This window comes from Ochotona curzoniae, unplaced genomic scaffold, assembly GCF_017591425.1.
Source record: "Ochotona curzoniae isolate NIBS_2020 unplaced genomic scaffold, NIBS_Ocur_1.0 contig_4807, whole genome shotgun sequence".
Classification (NCBI taxonomy): domain Eukaryota; kingdom Metazoa; phylum Chordata; class Mammalia; order Lagomorpha; family Ochotonidae; genus Ochotona; species Ochotona curzoniae.
Window position 1 is genome coordinate 1,453 of NW_024466394.1, and position 16,477 is coordinate 17,929.

At 40.5% G+C, this 16,477-nt stretch overlaps 1 non-coding gene across 1 annotated transcript; it reads left to right on the forward strand.

Moving 5' to 3' along the window:
- The first annotated feature begins 10,547 nt into the window (after nucleotides 1-10,547).
- On the forward strand, nucleotides 10,548-10,654 carry LOC121161727. The gene has a single exon (XR_005884711.1). It is a non-coding gene; the product is annotated as a U6 spliceosomal RNA (small nuclear RNA).
- The last annotated feature ends 5,823 nt before the right edge of the window (nucleotides 10,655-16,477 follow it).

Below are 16,477 nucleotides of genomic sequence, written 5' to 3' on the forward strand. Positions count from 1 at the left end.
TTCAGTGTACCTTTTCAATCATTTTATTAAAAAACTCATTCTGGTTTTCTCTGGGGGAGAGATAAAACTCTGCTATGGAAGTAGCTTAGACTTTTTTAAAGTCACTGTATTCACCTTAAAATACATGGCAGTATTCCCAAGTGACACTTAATAGAAGCTGGTCACATCAGAACAAGAGAATATTTACCTTGTCAAAGCTAGTTTTTTGTATTTGCTTCTATTCCTGATTTTGCCAGCATAAAGATGATTGAGATGTAATCTAGGCTGGAAGACTGTATGAACAAATAATTACAAAGTGCTAATAAAGGAATGCACATTGTGTAAGGGACCATGTGAGGTGTGGGCAGGAGCGAGGATTTGTTGAAGTAGTTTGATTTGAGAATTGAAGGCAATTGGAGTTGCCACATGCTTACAATGTTGCTCTCAGAAGGGGCATTGGTGCAAATGCTTATTAACAAGATACATATGAAGGATCGCCAAAAAGTTCATGAAGAGGGCAAGTTTAATAGTGTTTAAGACCCACATCCCAGACTGAGGTGCCTGGATAGTATTTCTGGCTTCAGAACTTGATTTTGCCTTCCATGCTAGTGTGGAGTTTCACAGGTGATGATGATCGCAGAAGTAACTGGGGTCCTGGCACCACTGTGGAAGACTTGGATTGCAATTCTAAAACCCACTTTGGTTCCCATTCAGTTCTGGCCCTTTAGTGGCACTTTAACATGAGCTAACCAATGAGCTAAGGCTCTGTCAGTCTTTGTCTCTCAGCCACACAAATAAGTAAAGAATAACAACTTTTAAGTTAGAAAAGAATTCATAGGCATTATGAAAAACTTATACATGGGTTTCAGTAAGTTTTGTGCAAAAGAAAAAAAAAGCAACCTTTTATTTACTTATTTATTTTTAAAGATTTATTTATTTTTATTGGAAAGGCAGATTTACAGAGAGAATGAGACAATGAAAAAGATTCTCCTTCCACTAATTTAATCCCCAAGTGGCCATAAGGGCCAGGACTGAGCTATTGAGGTCAGGAGCCTATTCTGGGTCTCCCATGTGGGTGCAGGATCCCAAGGCTTTAGTCCATCTCATACTGCTTTTCCAGGCCACAAGCATGGAGCTGGATGGGAAGTGGAGCAGCCACAATATGAACCAGGTCCATATGGCATATGCAATACAATGATTTAGCAAATGAACCATTGCACCTTACTTGATTTACATTAAAAGAAAGAGACAGAAACATATCTATTCACTGCTTTGGTTGCCTGTAATACCCATAGCTGGGTCCAGATTTCAACCCAAGTCTCTCACCTAGGTGTGAGGAGCTTGAGCCATCATCTGCCCCCAGAGTGCATATTATCAGGAAGCTGGAATTGGAAACAGAGTCTGGACCTAAATCCACTCACTCTGATTTCATGGGAGTCAAGCATTCTAAATGGGGTCGTGCAATAAAGACTTGCCTGAAAAATATATTAAATTCCCATAAATTTTTTCAAGTAGTGCATGTGATTTTTTGCAGAACAGCAAATGATTTAATTTGGATACTAGAACACTATTGGAAATTTTTAAGTAGGGCAGTGGTGTCTTCAGATCTTTCAGTTTTACTGCTCAAGTGGGTGTATAAATGTGGAGTTGTATGCAAGGAGACTGAACGAGATAAAGGCTGAGAAACTGTGAGTAGGTATCAAACAAGGTGTTAAACATAACTATTCAGTGGAACATGTATTCCAGAAAGAATCGATTTATATATGTGGTCTATTTACCAAACTTGCATGTGTGTAAGCTCAGTTTGAATGCCTGCAGAAATACATACAAATATAGTGGGATATAAGCCTGAGAGGAACTAAACGTGGGTTGTACTTGATGCCATGAAAGCTGGTGACCTTACATGAGCGGATATAAGAAAGTTTTGTGCACTTTATGCTTACCGTATCTCACATAGAGTCAAGATCAAAGTAGTATTTGAAAGGATTTCTGCCATTCCTTCATGGATAACTCCGCTTTGGGGTCTATGATTCCATTTTCCCTTAACTCTCATATTTCTGCTTCTTGTCGTGTTCCTTTCTGCTAACATATCAGATTTATTCTCCTCCTATGGATGTTCCCCTGCTGTCTATACACCAAGACAAATAAATCATAAACCTCTGGCTCAAAGTCTCACAATTTAATGAGCAACTAACTTTTCAAGCAGCAACAAAGTCAAGAAATGTAAAGAATAAAGATTTCCTAGCACTGTTAATAGTTATAAGTTCAATGGTAGTCTTGTAAGCGCCTTAATAGAAAAATAACACAGGGGCAGGAAACCAGATTCCTAAGGGTTGAGGGGAAAAAAATGGATGAGATGAAAAGGAAGAGATAGCGTATATTGCAAAAAAATCAGTAACAATAGATCCAATTGGAAGGATAGCGAGCAACTATAAGCAGGGATATGTCAAAAGTTGTTTTGTTGTGGCAGGATTGGACACATACGGAATATTCCTCAAACGAAAGGCCAAGCAAAACACAAGACATATTTTATTCACTCTTAGTGAGCTTACTTTTTATTATCAAATTGACACATGCAGATTTACTAGGCAGGTGCTCCGAGCAGTCTGGAATGTGATGTCCATAGTGATTGGACTAGCAGTGAAGGAGGGTACCTTTCTCCCCGTGTCCAAGCCAGCAGTTGTTAGTGCAGTTCTGAATATAGGCCATCCTCAATGGAGTTAGGTGGAACTTCAGTGTGTCTTCATTTGTTTCCCCCTGACGACAAGGAGCCTGAGCATTTTTCTTCATGTGTCTGTTAACCATTTGAATTTGTTCTTTTGAAAAATGCCTGTTCATTTCCTTCACCCATATCTTCACAGGGTTTTGTTGTTGTTGTTTTATTTTCTCTTATCCCTGGGTCTCTGAAGCTCTTTGTAAATCCTGGATATTAGTTGCATGTCATTTTTGTAGTGTGCAAATATTTTCTTCCATTCTATTGGTTGCTTCTTCAGTTTGCTAATAGCTTCCTTTGCTATACAGGAGCTGTTTAGTTTGATGGAGTCCCATTTGTTTATTTGGACTTTGACTGCCTGTGCTTTTGGTGTCTTCCAAGAAATCTTTCCCCATTACTTATGTTGGAAAGTGCTTCCTATGTTTTTCTTTAATAGTTTGATGGTTTCTGGGTGCACATTTAGATCACTGATCCATTTGGAGCTGATCTTTGTATAATGTGACAGGTGTGGGTCTTTCCTCTTACCTCTACAAACATAAAGCAGCCTTCATGTAAATTTTAAGATCAATAACTTTTCCATACTGTTTTTGTGGAAACCCATGGGTTTTGATATTTGTGGTTTTTGTTTTCATTTCTTCCAAATGGTTTCTTTTCTCTTACCAAATTATCTGCTGACTCATAGATCACACAGTAACATCATTTTACCCAATAAGCTTTTGTGTTAGTTCATCATTTCTTCATTTATTCACCAGTTATTCAGTAACATGTTGTTTAACTCCATGGTGCTGTAATTTTTTTTTAACTTCATTCCTGTTGCTGACTTAGTTTCACGGCTTCTCAGTTAAGGGAACATACAGTGATGGTGTAATAGATACTGATATACAGATATGAAGATACAGTGCAGTATGCATCTCCTCTTCCAAATCAAAGATAGACTCCCAATGAAACTGTTGGATGTATCTTGACAATAGGATGCTGGAATGTCTGGCATTGTCTGTACCAGCAATGTCAGCAAACACTTAAATAACAGACTGATGGACATATGACTATTTATGAAGGACTATACTACTGTAATAATATGGGGAAAATCAATCAGGGAGTAGGAATTTGGGGAGGGAGTAGGGAAATCACAGACCCAATGGAATTATACCATATTTTTTTTTAAGTTTAATAAAAGAAAAAGAAACCAGAATCATAAAAGAAAGAAAAAACACCGTTTGGGCTACTCCTGCCATGTTGATGTGCTTGGGTTTGGGGACTGGCTCCACTCCAGAAGTTCCAGCTTCTTGTTAATGTGCTTCCAGGGATGATGCCCACCCTATCTTTCACACCAAATTAGATTGGAGAGGGAACTGCTTCCTGTCTCGTCTTAGGCTGCCCATATTCCTATCATCATGTCATACTACTGCATCTATAGTACCTCCAGCCATGTTTTTACATCAGGTAAGTCTTATCTATCTCTAAAAGTGAAACTTAATTTATGTCATCTTGGACAGTTCCCTATTGCAGAATAATTCACCATTTTGTGGAGTACTTCATATGATTTCGTTTCTTAGAACAATAGTCACTTTATAGTACATCTTGTCTCCTTTTCTTAGAGAGTGAGCCTCTTAGAAAACAAATGAACAAACAAGCTTGCTATAACAAAAAAGACAAAGATAGTGATAAGATTTCATTGACTTTATAAGTTGTTTTTAACAGAAGGATGGAAGGGATGTAACTCTACATTTATCTTGATATTCCTGAGCTAATCCCAGCAACTGTTTCACAGCATGTAGCACGCATGCCTTGTATATATTTTTGTGGAATTTATACTTATGTATTTGATGCTATAATAAGTGATGTTTAGAACGGTCCAATTAGTATATTTGCATATTGACCTTATATCTTGTGATTTTGCATTTTGATAAATGACTTATAATGGACCATATAAAGAATGCAAACAACGCAGTAATAAGTGGAAAAATGACATAATTCTAAGGATCCAAAAATTTTAATAGATTCTTCTTCAAAGAAGATTTGCTAATATGAAAATATCATTAGTACTTACAGATACGTAAATTAATATATATGAAAATAAATCCACTGAAATATCTAATGTTGAATGAATTATTGCCACAAACCAACCAGAGTGGCTAAATGTAAAAAGTCTGCTAATACCAAGTGCTGACAAGAATTAAGAACAAAAGTATTATTCATTCTTATTTTTTCAATGATTTTTTTATTTAATTGTTAGGCAGATTTTTGGAGATGATCAGAAATAACCATTTGCTCATCCATTAGTTAAATAAACAAAACTGTTTTATGTTCATAATGGAATACTGCTCATAATAAAGAGGGATTAATAAAGACACACTCTGGGGGAATTTCAGACACGTTACACTGATGGAATGAAACTTGACATAAAAGACCAGTTATTTCATGGTCACTTTTACATGATGTTTTGAGAAGACAGGAGTTAGAACAAACAGGTCAGTTGTTGCTGGGGACTGGTTATTGACAGGGAGCACTGACTGCTCAAAGAGCAGTCAAAGAGGACTTGGGGGACATTTTTTAATTAATGTTTTTAGTGTGATTAAAGCAATAGTTCATGACTCCATACAGTTCTCAAAAATCAAATTTTAGTATTTGGTGTCAGTAGCTTTTTATATGAATCATTGCTTGATGAAATGTTTTACTAAAATTTACAATGAGTTCAGATTAAAACAAGCAAATTCTATAGATAATCCTTATGTTTTAAAATTCACAATTTTTTTAAGTTTTGGAAGATTTTATAAAATATTATCATATAATAACCCATTCAAAACAAGAGTTTGAGACAGAACTCCATAATCAAGCATAACACTCATACAGCAAAAAAAAAAAAAAAAAGAGAATCTTCATTTAGTAGTACTGGTAAATTCTATCAACTGTCTCACTAGCACAAATTCAATGCTGGTTCTAGGTTTTGCTGCTAACATATGACGAAGCAGTTTTTAGGTCTTCAGATCTCATTGAGTTTCAGAATTGTGATTAAGGGGCTGTAGTCCTGTCCAAATGTCTGTAATAATTTGAAATACTAAGATTGATGCCAAAGGAAAGGATTTCTAAAAGGTATGGAGGTATGTGGCTGAAAAGAGAGGTATATCACACAGGGTCAGTTAAATATTATCAAATATAGATTATATATATATGTGTGTGTGTGTGTTTGATTTCCTATTTTTCTGGCGATATGTTAAATTGTACATTTACCGGAACTGCTGCAAGGATAGTAGACAAAATCTAAGATAAAGAAACATCTGGTCTCAAAGATGGACTCCCAATGAAACCATTAAATACATATTGACAATAGGATGCTGGACTGTCTGTCATTGTCTGTACCCACAATGCAAGGATACACGTAGACAGCAGAATGATGGACTTAGGACTGCGTATGAAGGATTTTACTATTGTTTAAATATGGAGGGAATCAGTCGGGGGAGGAGAGCTAGTTTGGGGAGGGGGCAAGGGAAATCCCAGAGTCTATGGAATTGTATCATAAAATAAAAAAGAAAATTAAAAAAGAAAAAAAACCCAGAAAATTGAAAAAGAAAACACAAGTATCTGATTTCCCCATCTAGAGAAAGAATTTCCCAAAATTGCTTTTGTAATCTACACTATAATAGAAATAATGTTTGGAAATTTTACTGTGTTTGAAATATAATACAAAGCTATCAAACTCAAGACACCCCAACCTCTTACAGACATGATTAAAATAAGCACATTGGTTAAATGAACTAAGTTTCAATTATGAGAACTGCCTTTCTACCACTTTTCTTGTTGTTCTTGTACTAATTCTCTTTAAAATCTTTCTTTGCATATAAACTGTGCTCAGTTTGACTGCTGCTTTCTCCATTCATTCTCTGGCCAACTCTTATTCTAGAGATTACCGATGTTTAGAGATATCACATGAAAAACATAAATGAGCAACTCAGTCTATGGGAGAATAGAAAGGCAGGAACACGAGCATTATCAGCAACAACAGTTAACACGTGAGACTTCATCAAAAGTTCATGTAAAAGGATGGAATCGAAAAGTAAGTTCAGTTATGGTCGCATAATGGCTCAAACCACCACTTGAGAGATCCACCTTCTATGTAGGAGTGATTGGGTGAAATTCTGCCTCTGTTTCCAACCTACCTTTCTGCTAACATACTTAGAAAGATGTACTTGAGCCCCAGCTGCCCACCGGGGCGACTCAGATGGAATTCTCTGCTTCTGGCCTCAGTCCTGAACCAGTGCTGACCACTGCAGGCAGTTGAGATGTGCAGATGGGAATGTGCCACTTTTCTCTTCATGTCTTTCTTCTTTAATTAATTTGTAAGTTTTGTAAACATAAAAAAATAAGTGTGGTTCAAAAATTATTTATTATTTTTTTAAAATATTATTTTTGTAAAATGTTTGTTGATTTGAAAAGCAGAATGACAAGGGGATGTAGGAAGAAAGAAAGAAAGCAACAGTGATCTTCCACCCCTGGTTTCTGCCCTCAAACGCGGGGAACAGCCCTGACTAGGTCAGACGATGTTGGGAGACCTAGACTTGCCCAAAGCCACTCGCTGCAGGCATTTGGGGAGTTTGGAAGTATCACAGCAAACTGGGATTTCTCTCTCCCTCTTTCCTGCCTCTCAAATAAGCATATAAATAAAAAGTTTTAAAAAGAAATTTAAAAATCAACTGCAACTAGGTCTGTCATATGACCTACTCTCTTCTTGCCTCGGAGCGAGAGACAAGATTCTCTAGTGTCTTCTTTGCCGGGCTCAAATCCTCTTAGGCGGGTCCCAGCCTTATGACTTCATGTACGTCTCATTATCTAACAAGGGCCTCATCTGCAAATAACACGATGTTGGAGGTTAGGACAGGAATGTGTGAACTGAATTTTGGGGAAGCACAGGTAAACATATGGCAGTTGTATTCTTGCAAAAAGGACTTTGACTTTTTTTAATAAATCAGTGCTAAATGGGGACTGAAAGTCCTATCACTGAGACTTACTCTCTTCCCTATTGAAGCTTGTAATTAGCTTCCAGCACATTAATACAAATAGACATGCTCAAAAGCCACTAGAAACAAGCCAGAAATGTTAAAGCAATATATGAGTAGACTAATAGCTAATCATGTTATGCAAAGGTCAAGTGTAAGTGCACTTTCAGTGGAAACAGTGGGTACCTCTTCCTAGGGGCAGGAGAAGAAAGGAGGCATGTTGACCTAATCAACTCTAGAAGATTTCGTGGGAGGAGTGGGAATTTGGTAGGAACTATTTGCCAAAGTGTGAAGCTGGTGGTCTCTTGATATCTTAAAAATACATGACTGTGAATTACTGAAATGAAGGTTACTCATTGAAACACACTATAGTCAGGCAGGAGGACTCCTTTTCTTTTACCTTTGGCTGTGAAATCATCCTAAAAGACCATCCTGGTCATGAGACTGACCTCTCACAAAAGTGACAGTCCAAATATGTATTCATTATTGCAATTCCTTGTGATATATCATATTTTGCCTATAAACTCAGATTTTTAAATTCTTATTACAGCAATTACTTTATTTTACTTTTATTTTTTGGTTCATAAAGTCTTTGAAAATATTTAGGGTGAAAGCTAATTTTCTATTTTTAAAGAGCATTTTTTGAGCTTCAAAGAGCTGTAAGAGGACCAGGAACGATGGCTCAATTTGCTAATCCTCCTCTTCAAGAGCCAGAATCCCATGTGGGCACCAGTTCACGTCCTCGCCACTGTGTTTCCCATCCAGCTGTGCTTCCCTTCCAGCTTCTTCCCAGTGGCCTGGGAAACCGGTGGAGGATGATCCAAAGCCTGGGGACCTTGTACCCACATGGGAGACCCAAAAAAGGCTCCTGGTTCCTGGCTTCGGACTGGCTCAGTTCCAGCCATTGCAGCCACAGAATGACAAGATACTCTGGCTCATTACCTAAATGTACTTCACTGTATGCTATCCAAAATTTGTGAGAACAGGAGCCGATGCTGTGGCTTAGTGAATTAAGCTCCTGCCTGCAGCATCAGTATCCTGCAAGGGCACCAGTTCCAATTCCAGCTTGTCCCTTTCTAATTCAGATCCCTGCTAATGTGCCTGGGAAATCACTAGAGGATGGTTCAAGTTCTTGGGCCCCTTTACCTATGTAGGAGACCTGGAATAAGCTCTTGGCTGCTGGCTTTGACCTTGTCCAATGCATAGGGTGTGGCCATTTGAGGAGTGAACCAGCAGATGGAAGAATTTCTCTCGTTCTGTCTCTATGTAATTGTGCCTTAAGAAGTATTTTTTCTTTTAAATTTTGAGCACAGAATCTCTTTAAGATGATTAAATAAGTTCAAACTCTGTCCTTTCCATTTTAATAAGGAAGGTGTATTTCACAAAGGGTGTCAGTAGGGACACATGTGATGACAAACTGTCATTCATTGGTTGCAGTGATTTTAAAAGCAGTGCTTGTGGGAAGCTCACAGCTCTGCTTTGGTGGTATGGTCAAGATCGTACAGATGGGGGAGGGAGGATTCTTTAAACTTTTGACTAAATCATTCATGCTCCAGCTTTACATTCGATTCCTCAGGAGTGTCATTTGCAAGTTTTTTTTTTAAAAAAGACTTGATGTGCACGGTTTGAAGACATTGCTCTCTAGACAGATCATCTCTCCTGATGCTTTAGTCATCTCTATGGTAAAAGGGTTTTGCTCTGTTACTTTGTTTTGTTTTAAAACAACAACAACAAACTCCCATCCCAGTTTGTCTCATTCTGGATATAGTTACTAATTTGTGTATGTACTGCGAGTTATGCTTTATATTTTCCTACTGAGGTTCAATGGGCTTAAAAACGGTAGAACATGGAAATAAAAGGAAGTGTACTTTTCCCACAAGCTCTTTGAAGCCTCATCGTATTACCTTTCCTGTCTAAATTGAAATGTTGCTGCTGATTCATCATCTGTTTTGGAAAAAAACAATAACAAAATATAGCAATGAATAGATCTCAAAATAAGATACAGAGTGCACACATAAAACAGAATTACCCTCCTCTTCTTTGTATTACTCTGGTTCCTGTTGAGGCCACCATTTCGCAGAAAAATATGAGCCTTGATTGTCCATTTTCCCCCAAAATAGCATTTACTAAGGCAGGAATATCAACTCAGGTAAGCATAATGATTGTTCCTTTCATCTCAGAAATTCCACACCTACTCACCTTCCAATTGACTTTTTATAGATTATTAGTTTGTGTTTTTTTTTGAAAAAAATCCAGTTAATTGCGTTGGAAAAACACTTCACTGCTATGCGCCAGCCGGTCCCATGATGCAGCTGCTCCTATTTAAAGGATAATTGTAGCCTCACTCCCCTGCAAGGAACTAATTCTGATTTTGAAAGGATTTGTCTTTACAGTTTATCCTGATGAGAGAGGACTGGATTATTGCCATGTAAAATAGCTGAATAGTCCTATTACAGTTATTATGCCACAAATGTTGTATATTGTTGAAGATCAAAGTACTGTACCACACTCAGTGGTGAGATGCGCAAGCATGGCTCCCTCCCAATATATTTGTAAAAAAAGAAGAAAAAGTGCTGCATTTTATGAGTCATTTAGTACCATGTGAGGTATCTGTGCACCCTGTATCATTTCCTTCAAACTATTCTCATCATTCTAAAATCCTTTATTTTCTGGCTGAAAGACTTACAATCCAGTCATTTTTCACTAGTTTCCCTAGGAAATAAACTTCAGCACTCTAGGTTCTCTCATTGTATGATTGCATTTATTGTGTATTATTCTATTTTATATTAAGATTATTTCAACAAAATATTGAATGACCCTGCACACCGATAATTCCTAACGGGTAATGATATGCACATCTGCTGCTCGCTTCGGCAGCACACATACTAAAATTGGAGTGATACAGAGAAGATTAGCATGGCCCCTGTGCAAGGATGATATGTAAACTTGTATGTATGTAGTTGTGCATAAACATATCATTAATCATTAATGACTAATCACACGATATAAATATTATATAGTGAATATATGTATGTATGCAAATTATTAATGACATTCATAGATATAAATATCATCAATGATTTTGAGATAACATACATGTGTACATGTGATATATATATGTATATATATTCTCTAAAACATGTAGAACTCAGTGTCAGTTACCTTCTAAATGCACAAGTAGCTTTTTTACCCCAAAATCTCATTGGAACCACATACATAAAAATGCCTCATGATGTAAGGTGACTCAGAAGTGCCAATGAATGAGATTATCTTCAGTTAAAGATTGTGGCTTCAACTATAGTTAAAATAGAGATAGATTTGCTGAATAATAATTTTGTTCGGTAACATGATTTTAGTTTTAATATTGGGTATTTCAAAATAAATTCCTCTAAATTCAATTTCATCAGCATAGTCAATCTAGAGAAGGCCTGAACCTTTGGAAGAAAAACTCAAAAATCAAACAAACAAAAAAAAAAACTTGTCAAGAAGTGCCATTTTTTGTTGAGTGGCCTTTACGAGACTCTCCTAAATCACAGATAGGATTAGCTGTCTAGCAGATATTTGCCTCAAAGTAACACATTCTGTGAATGTGACTTGGAGACAATTACTGCAAGATTTAGGACTTAACCACAGAATACAAAGAATCCCTAAACACAAAGTGTGTTCAATGAAAACAGCTGAAAGTTTGAAAACACAACGTTTTTGGAAACCATAGTTAAAGATGACCACTCTTGAGGGGACAACAAAAAAAGGAATTGTTTGTAACTTATGGTTGGGTTTTGCAATGTAATGCATAACATTAAATGAGATGACAATATTCAATATAAAGAAAGTAGGACCAGTGCAGGCATTCACAACGTGTGAGTCTTCATGTTATTGCATTAGTGCTGGTACAGACAGGCTTGATTCACAGACACACGACGTTTGCTAATTAGAATATGGAGAGTTTGCTACAGTGGTACAGCAAGCTACTCCTTCATCCTGTGGAGCTGGCATAATATACGGAAGCCAGTTCCAGTCCAGACTGTTTCACTTTTGATCCATCTCTCTGTTTATATATAGCCTGAGAAAGCAGTAGGGGATGGCCCAAGTCCCTAGAATCCTGCACCTATGGGGGAGACTTGAAACAAATTCCTGGCTCCCAGCTTTGAATAAGCTCGGCTGTAGCCATTGCAGCCATTTGGGGAGTTATGAGCAGATGGAAGACATTATCCCATCTCTCTGTAACATCTGCCTTTCAAATCAATCAATCAATAAAACTTAAAGAAAAAAATGTGAAATTCCCAATAAATCCTAATCTGCACCTATATTGAAAAAAAAGGGGGGGTGAGTATTGTCAAACTCCTTCTGTCAAAGAGCACAGCGGACAATGCCATCCTGGGTGTGATGATCTTCACTGTACCCTCGTTAGCATCAGCACAAAATGACAGTCTGGCCTATTTACTAAAATTTCATAATATTATTTTTTCTTTTTGCTCATTTTATCTTTTATGAACCAGTAGCTCTCAATCTTTCCTGAAAATTAAAACCAATTAAAAATTGTTGTGATCAGACACTATCCAAAATGAATGGAATCTGTGAAGATGGAACCCAGGTATAACTACATAAATCGGGCCCGGTGTGGTCGCCTAGTGGCTAAAGTCCTTGCCTTGCACATGCTGGGATCCCATATGGGCGCCAGTATATATCCTAGCTGCTCCACTTCTCTTCTCACTCCATGCCTGTGGCCTGGGAAAGTAGTCAAGGACAACTCAAAGCCTTGGGACCCTGCACCTGCATGGGAGACCCAGAAGAACCTTCTGGCTCTTGGCTTCAGACTGGCACAGCATCAACCATTGCGGCTACTTGGGGAGTGAACCAGCAGATGGAAGATCTTTCTGTTTTTCCTTCACTCTGTAAATCTGTCTTGCCAATAAAAATAACTAAATCTTAAAAGAAAAAATAATTACATAAATGACTCCATGAATCAGACAAGCCTGAAGAAGGGTAGGAGGGGTGGTGCTCCAAATTAAACTGCCACTTCAGTCACCCTCATCTCACACAGAATGCACATTCAAATCCAACCTACTCATGTACAACTCCACTTTGTGCCAATTGCCTAGGAAGGCAGCTGATGAATTCCCACGTGCTTGGGTCCATGTCACCCACATGGGAGACCCTTGGCCAGGTGCAGTTCTGGTTGTTGGGGCAACCTGGAGGGTGGAGGAGCAAATGAGAATCTTTGTCTCTTTCATTCTCTCTGATGTTGTACCATTCAAGTAAGTACACTGAATACATTTTTTTAAGTTGGAGAAGATTAGAAGACTATAAACTCATCTAAAGTGTGAATTGTATTAAATTGTTTGTGTACTCTCATTTCAAACAGGTACACTCTGCAGAGCATGAGCTTTGCACAGCTACCTGTTTTGCTTTGTTGATGATACAAATGAATGAATGAATGAATGAATGAATGAGTAAGTTCATCCACTCTATGGACTTGAATGTCTTAGAGATTGAAAAGTAATACAGTGTCTCTCTATTCATTTATTTCACAAATTACACTTTATTCTGAGGTTTACTTAATCAGCCCTTCCTAAGTTTTCCTAGAAATATGTGACAGGCCTTGGGAAGAACATTATATACACACAGCATTGGTTTGGTTATACTGAGATGACTGTCCAAGTCTATTTGCTTGTCTCAGTGATTGGGCCGACAGGTTTGTTTCCAACAGCTTCTGCTCCCCTTTACACCATGCCATGCACACACACACTGGCTTCATTTCCTATACATCACATGGAAGAAACCAGATCATTCATTGAGCAGTGGCATGTACAGGTCCCAGACACTGGGGTTTTCTGGGAAGACAGTAGAGAATATTTATAATGGGGAGCAAAGGGGGAGACTTGATTATGTTCTTGGTGTCAGCACGTTGGTTGAAACATTGTCTAGCCCTGAACCTCTTTGTTTCACTTTCCTGCTACTCACAGGATCCTCAGGCAGAAATCAAACATGATGCTTAGAAAGTTTCTAAAAAATCTAGCTTGGACATGATGTCCTAAGTTGTTAGAAAGCATTGAATTAACAGCATTTATGCTTTTAAAAAGTTACATTTGGGACTGGCACGGTAGCCTAGTGGCTAAAGTCCTCATCTTGCATGTGCCAGGATCCTGTATGGGTGTTGGTTTGTACTCTGTATGCTCCACTTCCCATTCAGGTCCCTGCTTGTGGCCTGGGAAGGCAGTCACGGATGGCCTAAGACTTTGGGACTCTGCACCCCCATGGGAGACCTGGAAGAAGCTCCTGGCCTCAGCATTGGCTCAACTCCAGCTGTTGTGGCCACTTGGGGAGTGAACAAGTAGAGGAAGATCTTTCTGTGTCTCTCCTTCTCTCTGTAAGTCTGACTTTGAAATAAAAATAAATCTTTAAAATAATGTTTAATTTGAACCCAAATATTTGAAATCATTATTATGAAGGAAAACACATATGGCCACATTTTAGAATTTACAATTGGATTTTTGAAGTGGATATTAAAAGTTACAAAACTTTATTTACCTTTTATCACAAACATTTTTTTATTATGAGAGTGAGTACATCTGTTAGTTCGTACTTTATTCTGGGTATGGAAAGGAATTCTTTTTCTTACTGATCGCTCTTCCCACGCCAAAGTGCACTGTGTCAGTGTGGAAGAAGCGCAGCCTTATTTTTGCTATTTAGGGAATTATTAACTGGAACAAACAAAAAGTAATGACTTGAGAGAAAGAGAATGTAAAGAACAAAAAGCAATGTTTAACAAAAGAGTTCTGGAAAAAAAGAAAAAGACTGCCACGTAGAGATGTCCAGTGATATAAATTTGATCAGCTCTTCCTGACTTCACAGCCCCGGCCATGCCCCAAAGGTCTGCTTGTATTTGTCAGCACTGTCCACTGCAGAAGGCGAAGAGACAAAGCTTTGGTCAAGTTGCACAGAGTTAACTTGCAACCCACTTGTGTTAGTGTAGGATACTCTCTGGCTCCCAGGACAAGCAGGACAGGCCAAGAACTTGCAGTTTCCATTCTAGAACCTTCTGCACTCTTGGGTCCTGCGGCACGGGGCCACTCTCTCCACGTAAAGCAATTATCCTTCGCCTCTATTTGGTCTTTTCCACCGAGGACACCGGTGCACGGGATAAGTGTCAGCAGCCAAGAGAAGACAAACTATCCCAGCCATCCGGAGACCCGAAGTTGCAAAAGGCCAAGTTGGAAAGCTACAATGGGAAGATTTGGCAGGCTGGATCCTCCTCTCATTTACCTACCAGAAAAATGGGAAGGTGGACTCCGGGTCTTTCGTGGACCGACAGCCAAGAGTGCCACAGGGAGACTAGATGGACAGAGGAGAAACCCACACACCCTTGCTTGCTCATCTGGGCATGTGCTGCTAAATGTGTCCTTCGTAATCCCGCAAATCACTCCTGTGGTCTTTTTTGAGTCCCCAGAGCAGTCCTGCCTCAGCTGGCCTTCTCCAATCCTCCAGTGGGACACCAATCCATCGCACAGAGGTGCGTGGTGCAAGAGCAACGGAAGCAGGCGAATCCCACAGGCCATCCGGCAGGTTGGGAGAACTCCTCACCCTGCCATCACCTGCGGTCCTCGGAGAGCTGGTTGCCCACTCACAGCGCACACAGATGTCGCGCTCCCTGCGGGTTCTCTGCCCATCCCCAGGAGCGGTGCTGCGCAGAGAAAGCGCCTCCACCACGGGGCCCGGAATATGGGGTGGGACGCAGGGACGGGGACTGGGATACCAGCCACTGGGTAGGGGGTGTAGAGGGGCACGGAGAAAAAGAGGTGGAGTCGGCGGCGGAGGGGGTGGAGGGCGGGGTGGGGCTGGCCGGGCCCGGGGGCGGGGCGGCGGGCTGTGCCAACAGCGCCCTCTCGCTGCGCCCTCCCCGCCGCGCCCGCAGGCAGCCCCGGGCTCCGGCTCGCAAAGCCCCTTTGTGTGCATCGCACCGGCCCGGAGGAGCGAGGCTCCCGCACCGGGCAGGCTCCCCGGAGTCCCGCCGCCCCTGCCCGGGCCGGGTCGAGCTCTCCACCTCCAGCCGCCGCCGCCTCCTCCTCCTCCACTCTTCCCTCCTCCAGCCCCGACTCCGAGCCGCAGCCATTGGGCCGCCAGCAGCCCGCGTCCCGCGCGCACCCCACCCCGCCCGACCTGGGGCGCCCGTCCCCCACCCCTCCTGCCCTGTCCCTCTCTTGAGTTCTCTCTCCACCACCACCACCCCACCCCTCACCCCGTCGCCAATCCCGGGTGGAGAAATAAACTCAAAGCAGAACAACTCAGAGTCTCCAATAAAACGCCCAGTACCTAGAGCCCGCGCGCGTGGACCAGGCGGCACGGGGCGCGGGAGGCGGGGATGGGGGGCGGGGGACAATGAGCGCATGAAGTTACCTGCCCGGCAGCGGCGGGGCCGGGAGGCGGCGGAGCAGGCTGCGCGCTCGGCGCCGACGGGTGCGCGCCGCGGCTTGGGGGAGAGTTGAGCGCTTTTTCCCCCCTCTTTTTTCTTTTTCTTTTTTCTTTTTCTTTTTTTTCTTCTTTCTCCTCTTCTTCTTAAACAAACCACAAACGGATGTGAGGGAAGGAAGGTGTTTCTTTTACTCCTGAGCCCAGACACCTCTCTCTGTTCCGTCTAAGCTTGTTTTGCTGAACACTTTTTTTTTTTCAAAAAGGAGAAGAAAAGGAGTTACTTGATGTAAGAGTGAAATGGACGTAAGATTTTATCCACCTCCAGCCCAGCCCGCAGCTGCGCCCGACGCGCCTTGTCTGGGACCTTCTCCCTGCCTGG